Here is a 15,414-nt window from a genome sequence, read left to right as displayed (position 1 = left end):
ACCACCGTGCGGCCCTGTGTTTTTAGTCATTTTAATAAAATTGTAATGCTGCAAAATATAGTGCATGTTTCTGCAGAAGAGGTACAGTGGAACCTCCAAAAGTGGTACAATTTAAATTTTCTGAAACAAAACTTGCAGTTCATGAGCGTTTGAAATCACACATCTCGTGAGACTTCAACATTTAAAGGTTAAGCTCCACAAGCCTGCTTTGTTTTCTGAATGACTTTTTCTGCAGAAGAGAAGTGTGATGATAACCACAGAACAACCAGAACAGAAATACACTTATTAGCTCCCGTAGTCTCCACAGTCATCGATTATCGCTCCCTCGCTGTTTAACGTTTTTTCAGAAATTTATTAATGAATAAATGATCGCTGTTTTGTCGTAGATTATGGTCTATTATTCTCGTCACTAGGCGGCAGTAATGACACAAAGCATTGAGACATTACCTTACATTACATTACCTTAACACGGCATGAAGAAAACTTCTTCTCCCATTCCGCGTGGAAGTGGTACGTTTATGGCTTGTTAAGTAACTAACTGGTTAGCCTGCTAGCTTGCTAGCTAGGGGCTGTATCGAGTCCCTGCAGCATCACATTTGCGCAATGTGTTGTAAACAATGAATAATAGGAGTGTAAAGGTGTCTATAGGCATGCTATTTCATGTCTACAGGGCTCCAATAATGGTAAAAAAAAACGTATTTAGAAAAAAAACGTATTTAGAAAGTCATAAACAGGTTTTTTATGCTCCAACTGCAAAAATATTCCATTTATTAACATAGAATCCCATATCGCGAAAATTCATTTATCGAGGTTGGGTGTAGAACCAGTTAACCCCTACAAAAGAGGGACGACTGTACCTATAAAACACCACTACGTAACAGTATCACTTTTGTCTCCACTATGTCTGTCAGGGCTCTTCAAAGGGAGAGTAGTTTTACTTGATTTTAGTTTTATTACACTTTTTTTATACATGTACTACATAATGTTCATAATTTGTCTGTATAGTTGAATTAGGTTCTATAACGGCAACATAAGTCTCTTCACTTTACATTATTTCCGACAGGTTGTTTCGAAAAAAGTACGACTTGGAAGTCAACCAGCAATATGGAACAAATTGTGTTGCACTGTGGAGGTTCTAGTGGTGATTCAGCGTCTCCATGGCAACGTCCGACAGCGTATTAGTAGTCAGTGTGCGATGAAAATTATTCTGATGCTCTTATGTGAATGAAAAAAATAAAACAATGTTGTTTTATGTTTGTTCTTAACAAATAGACAGCAACATGCTATTTGTTTGTGGCAGTCTGTTTTCTCTTGCTGGACTGAAGTTGTGTGTTGTCCACACTAAAAGAGGTCAGTGTGTAATGATTAATCTTTCCACACTGAAGGCAGCAGGGCACAGTGCACAACTCCAGATATTTACACGACCGTACTAAAGCAGCTGTGCCAAAGACCACATCACTGTTTATTGCACATTTATTACAACAGCGACCGTTGAAAAAAAAACAACAAAACCCTTTCCCAAAAATATACACTATATTTGCATGGACTGATAAGCAAACGCTCCAAAAACCCTTTTGAGTGTTTTTTTTATTTGAACTTTTTCGTCACTACCACTAGAGGACGGTGTCGTGTAACACTACTATCCCAGACAACCTGCTGAAACCCGTGCCAGTGTTTTCTGTACAGGTGCTGCATTTTGCGGTTCGTCATTGTTTCAGGACACCTATACCTCTATTGACGACATTGTCCACCAAATGTATCAATGTTATAAGCACGTAGTAGTAGTAGTATAATTGTGTACATAAAAGTACATTGTGTACATTGCCCAGCCACAGCAACGGCTCCTGCCGCGGCGGGCGACTCCTCCAGCTGAACATTCTGGCTCTCTCAACCTCCGTTGACTCACAGCGGCTGCTCACATAGCGTATTTGACATTGATGTGCATTAGCCGGCCAAGGCGGGCGGCTCTTCCCGCTGTAGATTTTGGGTCTCCCGTTCACGATTGCCATAGGTGCCGTAGGAAGCCAGTTCGCCAATCCTGCACTCTGCAAATGAGTGGGCTGCCCTGGCCTCTTATGCCCACACACGTGAAAACGTAGAGTGAAACGTACGACACCCTTACATGAAGCGCACCTAGCACGCACGAGTCGCACGTCGCACTCACGATCTAAAAGCTACCAACGGAGTGCGAGCGGCAAGCACGTGTGTGTCACGAATCACTTGCTTCATAAGTACGACGCACTTACAAACCCTCTGACACTCCATTACTCTACGTTCGTGCTGGTCAAGACCAACAAATTTGCCCAAAATTGCGGGATGTAAGGCCCGCTTTAGCTCCCATTTAAGTAACCAAATATAGTTGATTATATAGTTAATTAAATGCTGTACACGGCACACAATAATGTACTTACTTTTTTTCTCGTTAATATCGTTAAGAAATAATAAAACGTATGAGTACTATGTTTTTTTTCTTCATTATTTTTCTATGCTGATTGTATAGGAGAAACCTTTGCGTTCATTAATTCGTTCATTTTCTATGCCACTTAATCCTCATTAGGGTCGCGGGGGTATGCTGGAGCCTATCCCAGCTGACTTTGGGCGAGAGGTGGGGTACACCCTGGACTGGTCGCCAGCCAATCGCAGGGCACATACAGTATAGACAAAAAACATTCACGCTCACATTCATATCTACAGACAATTTAGCCTAACCTAATTAGGTTAGTTTAGTTCCAGTTAAAATAACTAAATATGCTTTATTATGTTATATACGGTTTTCTCCGGGTACTCCGGTTTCCTCCCACATTCCAAAAACATGCATGTTAGGTTAATTGGCGACCCTAAATTGTCCATAGGTATGAATGTGAGCGTGAATGGTTGTTTGTCTATATGTGCCCTCCCATTGGCTGGCGACCAGTCAAGGGTGTACCCCACCTCTTGCCCAAAGCCAGCTGGCATAGGCTCCAGCATACCCGCGAATCTAGTTAGGATAAGCGACATAGAAAATGGATGGATGTTAAATACTTAACAGGGCACACAATTAAACACCTGTAAATTTAAACAATACTTTTCTGATTTTTTTTTCAAGATTAATTATTTTTTTTCCATTACAGTAGTACCTCGCATAACGTAAACCTCCTTTTACGTAAATTCCACTGAACGTGAAGAATTTATTAAAAGTTTTTGCATCGTATTACGTAAGAAACAGGCTTCGCCCTTCAACCTCCCTTCCTCATCGTAGTCGACCTTAAACTAGTTGATTGTTTTTGTTTTTCAGTTTTATTCATTTACAGTAATCTTATTTATTACTTTATTTTATATTGGAAGGGCCAAAGGTGTGAGTTTGGGAAGATCTTGGAATGGATTAGGCTATTTACATGTATTTTACGCTTCGTATAACGTAAAAACCCTATAACGTAAACATTCTCGGAAGGGATTATTTATGTTGTAGGGGCGTCTACTGTATTTGTCTTTAATCGGATGGGAGAAAGCTTCGCTCCCATTTATATAGCCAAATATTATTCATTATTATAAATATTTATTCCACACAACAAAATACATAAAAAAGAAATATAAAAATAAATATGTAGAGAATGTACATATCCATGCTAGTGAAGGTAGTACTAGAGGGGTCTTAGTGACCTTATAAATGTGTTTCTATGAAATACTGTATTGTATATCTCAGGCAACTGAATGTGGAATGTCACCCAATCATATGTCAAGTAGTAAAGAGATGAATGAAAGGTATACAAATACTATGATAATTGCTTATGCTTACGTAAATATGTTGTTCATAGCCAGTTGGACTGGCTGGCCTTGTAGTGAAAGGTTTTTCGTGGTGGTACCAAGTCTACAAAGAATTTTAACAGAGCACCGTGCCCCTCTTTGCTACGTTAATGACAGCGGGTGAAAGTACAGACTAAGATCTTGTCCTGAGTAAAGAGTATTATCTCTTTGCAGCGCTCTTATGCAACAGGCTGAGTGTATAACCCAACCAAGCCTCGGCCCAAGGACGTGTCGCTCGTCTGGCTGGGAGTGACAATGTGGGCCAAGTGGAAGAAGTGGGCTGTGAGCTGAGAGAGGAAGAAGCGGTGAACGAGATCAATCCCGAACATCCTTTAACTCCATGTGCTAAACCCCTCAGCTCAGGACCCAGAACGGGACAACTGAACGGCCGACTTATTGTGAACTTTGTACCTCAAACTGTCTGATCCCCTCATACTTAAGAACACGACTCAGTGTATGACTTTCTCTCCACAATTCAAAATTTTAGCATATTCATTAAAAAATAACTTTTACCGTGTTATCATTATTATCAGGTTATACGTCAATGAGTTATTCATTTGTTTCATGTCACTTGTCCTCATTGGGGCCAGGTTGAGCTGGAGCCTATCCTAGTTTACTTTGAGTGAGAGGTGGGACACAGCCTGGACTGGTCACATGACAAGACAAACAACCATTCACACTCATATTCACACCTACGGACAATTTAGAACAGGGTGTCCAAAAGGTTAAACAATCCAACATAGGTCAAGATGTTATTATCAATTATATTAATTGACTTAATACAAAATAGAGGCCACAATCTAAAATGAATTGATACATTTCCTGATTATTCAAATACTATATAAATAATTTATCGGTCAATAAATGTTTTCACGTTTTTTTGTACTTTTTTTTTACGTTAAAAAAATTCAATAATTCCTGACTAATGCAGTGTGTTTTTGATAGTCAGTGGAAGGGAATTCAATTACAGATTTTTTAAAAAGTTGTTAAAGCTGTAATTTTCTTTAAATTATTCTTCTTATTATTTAATGCATTGAATTACTCCTAACTTATTCCTATTATTCTAAATAATTTTTATATCAAAATCAATGCCAACACATTTTTTACTTATCAAAAACCTTTTTCTTGTAATTTTCCTTTAAGTGCATCCCTAACCATCCTTTGTAATGTTCTACAGGCCATTTTTAATGTTTGCTTTTTTATGTGATGCAGGCCAACAAGAAAAAGAGCTAAAACCAATGGCCCATACCTGTCAACCCTCCCATTTTCAAATGCAGATGTTGACAGGTATGCAATATCATGCATGTTTTGGGAGGTGGGGGAGGAAACTGAAGATGATCCAGCAGGGGGTACACAAAGGTAGGACTAAAGAAGCAGGTGAAGCAAAGACTTGTACAACTGAGGGCTAAAAATGTGCTTTGCAGAAAGAAGCAGCTCCCCAATGTATTTTTTAGGAGAAGTTCTCCTCTGTGGAGTTGTGGTGGTTCTTGAGCTGGCTGCGGTTACATAAGGGCATGTGCGTGCATTCCCACACGACGCTGTGAAGCACTCCGAGCTTCTGCTGTTGGCTTTGAGAGTCTGTCATTACCTTCATGAGTCTGACCACATCAAGTTCTATCTTGTCTTTGCTTCTGACTACACTTGAAACGTGTGTGGTGTTTCTCAGAGGGCTGAAGAAAGCGGTCTCTCATGACGCGCCCCTCACTCTTGTAGAAGATGCTAATGGCGTGCACCTCGCTGGTATCCTTGAGAGTCAAGGACCACTGAGACCAGGCCAGGCACAATGATGGCAATTTGTGGATGACATCAGAGCAGAAAATGAATGATTTCATTTAGCCGTCCTTTTTTTTTCCACTGCTTCTGGTGTGGAAAGCAGAACCTGTAATAGAAGACATCTAAACAGAGAGGGAGAGTTGTTAGGTCTCTCACATCTGCACTTGGCTAGAAGGTGAATCTCATGAGGTCGAGTTGTCTGCTGATAATAAGCACAGTTTGGCATTGGCACTCCTAAAAAGGAAGCTCAATGGACCACCCAGAACCGTCTACAGCAACTTCTAAGAATGGTCTATGTACACACACTGGACACACCTATTCATTAAATAATCAATTAGCCAGGAGTTGGAGCCCTTAATTCCCTAATTAGTCGTCTATCTAAGACATTTTGGTCAAATCTGTACAAGCAATTTGGGAAATACCCTTTTCTGTTGCCAATGCACAAAGCAAGGCCCATAAAGACATGCTTTGGTGTGGAAAAACTTGAGAGCCCTGACCCTAAGCTCCATTAAACACAGACAGCCTGAACTTAGATCAGTGACCTCTGACATTCTGGAACAATGGGCAAAATTTCTCACAGTCACACCCTTAAAATCTTGTAAAAAATCTTCCCTGACCGGTAGAAGCACTTATGAGGGGCAGCCGACTGAGTATTTCATCCTACAATGACAGTAAAAGCTAACTGCTGGCCCACGGGCCAAATCCAGCCCAGGAATGACATCAAACCGGCCTGCGAAAACATTTTTGCTGCTGCTTCATAAAAACACCAGAGGCATTGTCCTATAGCGGAGCTTTGCATAGAATTTTCGCAGTAGGTCCTTAAAAATCTTTGACTAGTGTTTTTTTGCAGTGGGTCCTTACAAACCAGCAGAGAGCGCTGGTCAATCAGAGCATTGGTTTGGTTGCAGGACCCATCATCACTCTTCAATGACAAGGGGCGACCCAAGTGACAGATTTTTTTAACGTAAGCTTCTCCATCCATCTTCTATGCTGCTTATCCAATGTAGGGTCACGGGGGTATACTGGAGCCTATCCCAGCTGACTTTGGGCAAGAGGTGTATATATCCATCCATCCATTTTCTATTTTCTATGCCGTTTATCCTCATTGGAGTCGTGGCTGAATTTGGGCAAGAGGCGGGGTACACCCTGGACTGGTCGCCATCCAATCGCAGGGCACATATAGACAACGAAACATTCACTCACCCATTCATACCTATGGACAATTTATGGTCGCCAATTAACCTAACATGCATGTTTTTGGAATGTGGGAGGAAACCGTAGTACCCGGAGAAAACCCACGCACGCACGGGGAGAACATGCAAACTCCACAGAGAGATGCCCAACGGAGATTCGAACCCAGGTCTTCCCGATCTCCTGAGTGTAAACTTCTCAAATATTTTAAATGGTAAATAAATTACAATGATTTATTTACATTTTGAAATGTAAAAACACTGTTTGCAACTGTTACGTGGCTAACTTTTGATCATGTTGCAAGCATTATACCCCGCCTCGTCCTGCTCTGAGCATGTAAGCTTCGCTCCAGGTAACACAAACATGTGCAGGAGCCTTTGCTAAACTCTGGCTGATTTATTTTTGAGCCAGTTGCAAACAGTCCCTTTGATGCATTAGAGTGTATTTTGAATGGTGTGCCAGCACAAAACAAGTTTCATGATCATTTCAGGAACAATGCATTTTTATCCACAAATTCCACAATTATTTGAACAAAAAGTTCAAATAATTGGAATGCAGGAAGACATGGAATGCAGGAAGTGAACAACATGGATGAATGGATGGGGGGTAGGATTAAATAAGCTTTGCTTCTTCCTACTCCTTTTGGACATGTGGAACTGTCAAAGAATGATTCATGAGATGTATTCCATTGTAACCTTCATGTTCAAATAAATTAAACCAAACCAAACCAAACCAAAAAGTGTGTGTAAAGGTTTTAAATACATGGTATCGCCTATCTTCTGGGGAGATGAATCAGAGCATTTGCACATGGATCTGAGTGAAGCTAAAATCAAGCGAGTTCAGCTGTTCTGATTCAACACTCAGTATGTAAGTTTATTAATAACAGGAGTACCATTTCTTCTGTAGACCACCCCTCTGCCTGGGCCAGTAAATGGAATTGGGCGTTAAACAGTGCCGTAATACTGTACCTGGTAGTCTTAATCCCCCCAGATAACCCAACGTGAGCGTTCTCTTTATGACGCGCTCTTCTCCAGTTGATATGTGGCCTTAAAAATCAGCATAGCGCTCCTATCATGTAGAGCACAGGTGTCAAACAGAAGGCCCGGGGGCCAGATGTGGCCCGCCACATCATTTTATGTGGCCCACGAAACCTCGGGAATAATGCATGTCAATAATGCACTTCACCTTTGTCCTTCTAAATGTATTTGATCCGTCATTTTGACAGAAAAATGTTACTGCATGCAGTTCTTCTCAACGTCAGTATTATCTAATCATGCAGGAAGATATTCCACGCATTTTTCAAAAATAAATACTTGAATGTCTGCTTGTCATGTCATGACATTCTCACTTCACTTCTCATTTCAGAGCAAGTTATCCATCAATTTGTTAGTATAAATATAATAATCAAATGCATGGGCAATTGTGTAATAATATCATGAGGTTCTATTCATATTTATTTTCATATATACTGACAGTTACAAGTGGCCCTCTGAGGGCAGCCGTAACTGCGATGTGGCCCTCAATGAAAATGAGTTTGACACCCCTGAAGTAGAGGATCTTTGAACAGCATTAACATATTGCTTTTTTTTTTTTTTAAATTTATGTATGACAATGTTAGCCATTTGGTGAATCAAAACTTGTAAGTTATGGCAGAGCCTTGCATAGACATCATATACAAAATAATATACATTCTGAAAATGTGAGCCCAGAATAATTTAGCTAAATAGCCCTGTTATATGCCATAATGACCAGGCGTCCCAATATTTTTGACGATCTAGCACGGGGAGGCAAGAGGTAACATCTGAGGTGGTGTGAAATGTGAGAAGTGGAGATGAGGCGTGTATATTTATTTTGAAATGACTGTAATACTGTTAGTCCCGATCCAACTAAAATAACTAAATGACAAACCAAAGTAAATCTAAATGATGCACCGAGCAAAACTGACTGCCTCTTGCCTAAGCAGGCCCCCGACTAGCTTGTACCATTATTATATGTCACCAGAACCGTGGTGGGAATGATTCAGCCTATAGCTGAACTGTAACTGTTCCATAGACGCCTTTAAAGGGCACAAAAGGCTGGAAAGGGATATGTGAAATATGTACTATAACTTATCCCCACCCGTCAATTACACACAGACACAGTGGACAGACACTGAATCATTTGTATAGTGTGTCTGCAAAAAGATCCTGTGGTTCTTCCCAAGGCTGCGATTTCATCTCGGGGCTCTCTTGGTTGGTGCTCGGCCTTTACGCAGACAAACAAGTGCATAAGCCCTTTTGGCTGAAACATCCTCTTCAAAATAAACTGCCTGCTGTGAACTGGGGAGAAATTGTCATTTCATGCTCTTACTTCATGCTCTGATTGTACTAATTGACAAAGCAGGGTTCCTCCTGTCACCAGGTGAAATTGTGTTAGTGTGCAAATCCCTGCTTACTCCCATTTCCTTTTCAACTAATCCAATTAGAGCACCGCGGCTCCAAACGCTGGACGTCTTCCGCTTCCTCATCAGAGGCTGAGTGTGAAACACACACAATGATAAAATGATGCGGTTGAGTGAAAACGGCATACAAACAACACAGTCTAAGGCTCCGGTCACTGCCGGTCAGTTGTGATTATTTGCTCGTATGTCACCTGTGTCTCATTTTTTCATGTCAATTTGTGAACAGTACGATTCCGATTTTTTCAGACCTCGTTTTCATGTTGATAGAAATCTGATATGTATCCGAGCTACTGCAGTTTGAACAGCGAAGTCGCATATATCCGACCGAGACGTCATCGTAAAGCATGTCTGTGCTTACCGAGACTTGGATAAATGTAGTCACCGATGTAGGCAAAAGTTATTCTTGTCAAACGAAAATTATTTTCAAAAAGTGTCAGTGAAGCCACTCAGGTCAAAGTCCCACCACCACTCCTGGCTCCCACATCCACCCACACGCTCCTCGGAACAGACGTCGCAGCAAGTTCGCCACATAGTCAAAAGTCTTGCCCTCCTTCTTCTTAAGGGTTATCCCCACTGAAACGTATTCAGGTCAAAACGGCAAAGTATTTTATTGTTTCAGCCTTTCATTCACACTGGGTGCCCTGAAACGGTATTTTTTGACAACGGCTTCCAGAGTGGGCAAATTTGAAAACGCCGGCTTGACCATGTAGACAAGCAAACTTGCTTTCTGAAAACGATGACGTCGCCGACCTGTTGCCATCACGTGACCAGAAGTGAGCTTTGGCGACAAGCCAACATAATACAACATAAGTATTTCGACTGGCATGGCTCACCCCAGTTGACATTCTCCTGATATTTTGTTGTCTTATAATCCAAAATGACTTGCAGAAGTAAGTAAGCCTTGGAAAGCGGAAGACGACAAACTTCTGCGCATGCGGTCTTTCTTCTTCTATAGATTGGCATGTCACGTGGTTTGGTCTGTGTGTTTGTTTACATCGTGTATTACATCGTTTTCACCCAGTCATCCATTCCCGTCTGGAAGCAACTATTTACTAATCCGGACACACATTTTTTTCCCCCCCAAAAAAATCCCAGGAACGTTTCCGTGTGGACAGGGCCTTAATCGTAATCATTTGGTTAAGAAAATGTTTACTCCCGTTGCACAAAACCCTCGATATTGTCACAAACGCGGCGAAGACAGCACAAATTGCAGTTCCTTCCATAAACACACGGCAGAAGCCTGTGAAGTCGTGCTTTTGCACATGTGTGTCTCTTCCTGGACACACTTTTTTGGTAATGTGAACGTCCATGTAAAAGATCGAATTTTAACAAAAAATCAGAATTGGGCATCATACTCTGCATTGTGAACGCAGCCAAAGACAATAATGTGCCCAATAGAGACCAGACTGTCTTTGTAGCATGAACATGCTATGTGATTCATGTACATCTTGTGACAAGATGCAGTGCAGAACTAAGCTTCAAACCAAATGCTCCTCAGCGTTGAAGCAAAGGCCAAGAAACACAACTCTTTCTCCGACCTCTCAAGGCCTGTTAGAGGCCTTTCTTGCCTCATTGTAGAGCACCGCTTTTGGGTTTGCAAATACATTGGCCTTGAAGCACAGGCCCAGTGAAAACCTCCTTCCACTTGCATGATGGGAAAAGTAGTGTTTCTACACTCACTGGACACGTCATTAGATACACAAGACATGCACACAAGACAATAAAAAACTAATAAACAACAACAAAATAATGTTTATTATTGTTATTAATGTAGTTGTAGTGTAGTGTACAACCACAATAATAAATATACAGTAGATCTCCACTTTCCACAGGGGTTACATTCCATGACCACCACCAGTAAATGGTGAAATTCTGCCTCTTTCTCTTCTCTGCATAGGGCCTCACGATCCATGAGGGGCCTGATCATGCATGTGCAAAGGATGATAGCTGCGCACATACGGCACCAAGTCAGCCCAAGGCAAGAGAGAAAAAAAGGGATGAGTAATCTGACACGCACATGTTGCCGCAATGATTGGCAGCACGCAGCATCTGACCAATCAGCGGTCAGATGCGCTGACAGGAAGTTGGATGCAAGTGTAAAGATGGACTCCAAACGGCAATAAAAATCGGGAGCAAAGAAAAGAAAGAAAAGTCAAAACAAGAGAAGGCACGTGCTTAACATGAAGCACTTGTGCTTCACTTCAAAAATAAAATTCTGCTTAGGGCCCCCGATTTGGCCTGGGGCAGCCCTTTGTGTATCATTTCGGGGGGTGGACCTTTCCTTTGATACCACAGTGATGCCGACGGCAATAATTAATTCCTGCATAATCATATTTATTCATGCTTTTTGCTGGAGTTATGATCTGGGACTGGTTGTGGATGGTAAATAATTGAGGTTCCCTTAAAAATATTTATTTTGACACACTAACACAAACCAAAAGGGGGTCATCAAACCAAACGCCTCCCTCATTCACACTGCTCATTCATGGATTTCTAACCCGCAAAGCAATCCGGGTAAGATCATGTTTGGGAGTGTGTGTGCGTGGGCTTCCCAGCATGCCTTGCGGGTTTTAAACAGTATTGTTTTGTGTAAGTGTCTGTTTCAAAACCTGCATCGTCCATGTGGTACAGTGCCTTATTTTTGTTGCACCGTGAGTGAGGTGGGCATTTGGGTTGAAAAGCTCCTCTCAGTTTGTGATGTATGAGTATGCTAGCAAGTTGGAGTTTGCCTCTGACTCATTTCTGTGCAACTCAAGCTTTACAATTTAGGGCTAATGAGATTGGTTTTCGACCAATAAGCTGCTTGATTATGGAGCTCAAAAGAGCAAAATGGCAAGTTTTCCTACAAGTAAAAAAAATGTCTTTGCTTCAAAATTTGTGGGGTTGCAAATGCTGAATCTCCACTATGCAGGGATCCATTGTATATACTCTATGTACAACAAGACAATGTAACAATCTCAACAAAATAATACAATTATTCTCCTTGTCGGTCTTGGACGTGGACGTGTACTTTGTACGAGCCATGCTGGACTGAGTGCAAACAGTAAAAATGAGAAATGACAAGACAACGAAGGGCCCCAAGAGGGAAGAGCGTCACGTGTGAGGAGGGAAAGTCGGCATGTGTCGGTCCAAACACCTTTCAGCTGTTCTGGGTTGAGCTGTGTGCTGGATTTATTACTACCACATGACACTGACGCAGCCCAGAGGAAACGGGAATCCTGTCCAAGAGCTCCCATCCCTCAGAGATCACTACGAGGTCAACGCAAGCAGACCTGCTAATGCGTGGGTGATGTCACAACCTCGGGGTCTCCTGTGATGATGTCAGGAGTGTATGTGTGTGTGTGTGTGTGTGTGTGTGTGTGTGTGTGTGTGTGTGTGTGTGTGTGTGTGTGTTGGGGAGCTTGACAGATAATGTGAGCATTTGTGTGTGTTTCGGTTCACTTACGACACACAGACACACTTTGTGTATGTGGGGTCCAGGAAGTAAAGTAGGTCCCAAGGCTGAGGGGAGGATGTCTTATTTCATCTGTAGTCACTTCCTACACAACAATAGCGTTACTCTTATGCATGTTGTACTCTTGTTTATTGCTCTTATGCTGACACCAGGAGAGAGGGAAGTACACCTCCGGGACATCATTGTGATACCAGATGGGAGATTCTCCCAGAAGACCATGCCCACACATTGAAGGGAGTGCATACAGGCACGTACGTGTTGTTTTGAGGAAATTCACTGAAGCTGGACCAGTTTGTGATGTCATTTTTACAATTTCTAAGTAGGATTCTGACCCCAGTCAATCATTGAGAGCTGGGTTGCTACATTTAAGTGATGCCTTAAGTTTATTGTATTTCATTTTGTGGTAATCTAGGAGGACAATCAGTGTTGATGAAAAAGTCTTATTCAGTGGGAAGCTGTTTTATGGAATACCGGTAAGTGAATACATGCATTAAATCTTTAATAGTGGTACAAGTACGCTGTACATTTTACCTGTATTGTCATGCATTTATAAACCATTATTGACTTATATAAATATATATTGCTCTGTCCTGATTTCTTATTTTTTTGCATGTTTGTCACACTTAAATGTTTTAGATCATCGAACTAATTTAAATATTAGTCAATGACAACGCAACTAAACACAAAACGCAGTTTTTAAATCAAACTTTTTATTATTAAGGGGGAAAAAAACCCTACATGGCCCTGTGTGAAAAAGTGACAATTCCAGCGTCCCTTGACGGCCCAAGGATCCAAAAAATACGTAATTACTAATAAAATTAGTAATTACTTAATAAAAGGGAGACAATGTGATTTTTTTTCATGGGACCCAGAATTCCTGGTTGCACTCCTGCTACTGGCTATATGATACGAAAAAAGGAACCATAAAAATCACCTTAATTTAGACAAAAACATACTTTTGGAAGAGATCATGAAAACGTACTTTTGGAAGAGATCATGAAACTTCCAGAGGATGACCTGTCTTCTTTAAGGAGACCTTGGATGTGAGAGTACATTGGTGGAACTTTCACGTAAGTAAAAAAGCACTCGGCGAACTCTATGTCTTCCGCTGCTGAGAAAGGCTGGTCATCTCGCCCGATGAATTCAATTATTTTTCGGGTTATTAGCGTAGCCTTCTGACTTTCACACACGCGCGAGTGTTAGCCACACGACTACGTTAACTGCGTTTTGTATGATGATCACACCGTGACCCTCGAAAACTCACCATACTCTGTCAATTGTTTGGTCTTCAAATACCGTATTAAAGCTTTTTAAAGGTTTAAAGTTCCACACCGCAGACATGATTGTTTTTGTTATGGCACGCCTGTGAACTGTGAAGCAAAGTGGGAGGAGGACGCTGCCCAAGTTAGGGCAAGTCACTACACTGTGCTGCAAGCTGCCATAGTACTAGCCACAGGTGATCAGCTTTTCTGATCGGCATTGAAAGGCATTTATCGCCACTTGCCGATCACGTGATTTTTTTCACGGAAATCGGCCAATACTGACCAGTGACCGATCGATCGGAGCCTCTCAAATGGCAACACAAAGGGGAAGCGTGATGATGACAATAGAACCACAAATGGAACTTACTCTGTCGTAGAAAGTGATCTGGCTGCTCAGTGCAATATGCAGTAAAATATCAATAACACAATTGCATTTTACCAAGCAGATGTAGCTGAAAGCATAATGGCTAATGACTAGCATGAAAATTAGCCTTACTTTTCCTCACAAAGTATAAAATTATCAAAAAAGCTTGCCAAAAAGCTATATGTTATTTCCTCACTGGTAATGTGTACTTGTTTTCAAAAGTGTTTTATTTTATTTTTATTATACTGTGGTTAATTTGTACAGTTAGAAAGTTACAATGTTACTGAAAATAATCCCTGTGCAGGTAATAAACGTTTTATGATGGAAATCATTTCATGTTACATTATTTCCCATGGGAACTGATATTATAATATTATTCATTATTAAGTCGACCACATTTTGTGTTAAATGTCAGTTCTTTTTCAATGGCTGACTGTATTAATAGGCTGCTTCTTGGCCAACAAAAATCATCATGCAAGTTCGACTATAAAAAGTTACTGCTTCCAGCCAAAAATTGGTCAACGTATGAAAATGCAATTTCCACTTTCCATAGTATAATTGTCTAAAAACTTAACAACTTTAATATATGTTGACAGTGAGTGACGGTATATAGGCCTTGTGTGCCCCATGTCCTGAAAAACGTCCAGGTTTTCCAGATGTCCTCCTGTTTTTTTGCCCTATGGAAAAGTAGAAGCTTGCATCCGACGTGAGTTGACACAAGAAGGATGAGGCAGGTTATTCCAAATCTGTGCGTTACGCTCCCACACTTCCCACTGGTCAGGATAATAACAGTGGCTGGAAAATCCACTGGCCAAAGCATACAGGGGACTAACCAAAGCTAATACACCAAACTGAAGAACTGAACTGTATAATGTTTGATTAGAAAATGCCTTGGGTGTTACTGAAACAATCATGCCAAGGGTTTTCTTAAAGCATCTTGTCTAAATGACACATTAAAACCTTCGGTAGGACAAGACAATGTGTTTATATCTCACAAAAATGGTAGCCAAAAACTAAAATATGAATACATTTAAAAAGTACAGACTACGGGGTGATTTTCATTTATTTAAATGACTATTTTCATGGCAACCTGTTTGACGTGCCTTCTAGTTTGGTAAATACAAAAAAATTAGATCAATGTAATAGT

The sequence above is a fragment of the Dunckerocampus dactyliophorus genome, chromosome 7 (genome assembly GCF_027744805.1).
Source record: "Dunckerocampus dactyliophorus isolate RoL2022-P2 chromosome 7, RoL_Ddac_1.1, whole genome shotgun sequence".
In the NCBI taxonomy this organism is placed as follows: domain Eukaryota; kingdom Metazoa; phylum Chordata; class Actinopteri; order Syngnathiformes; family Syngnathidae; genus Dunckerocampus; species Dunckerocampus dactyliophorus.
The sequence above is the reverse complement of the archived record's forward strand: the minus strand, read 5'-3'. Positions refer to the sequence as shown.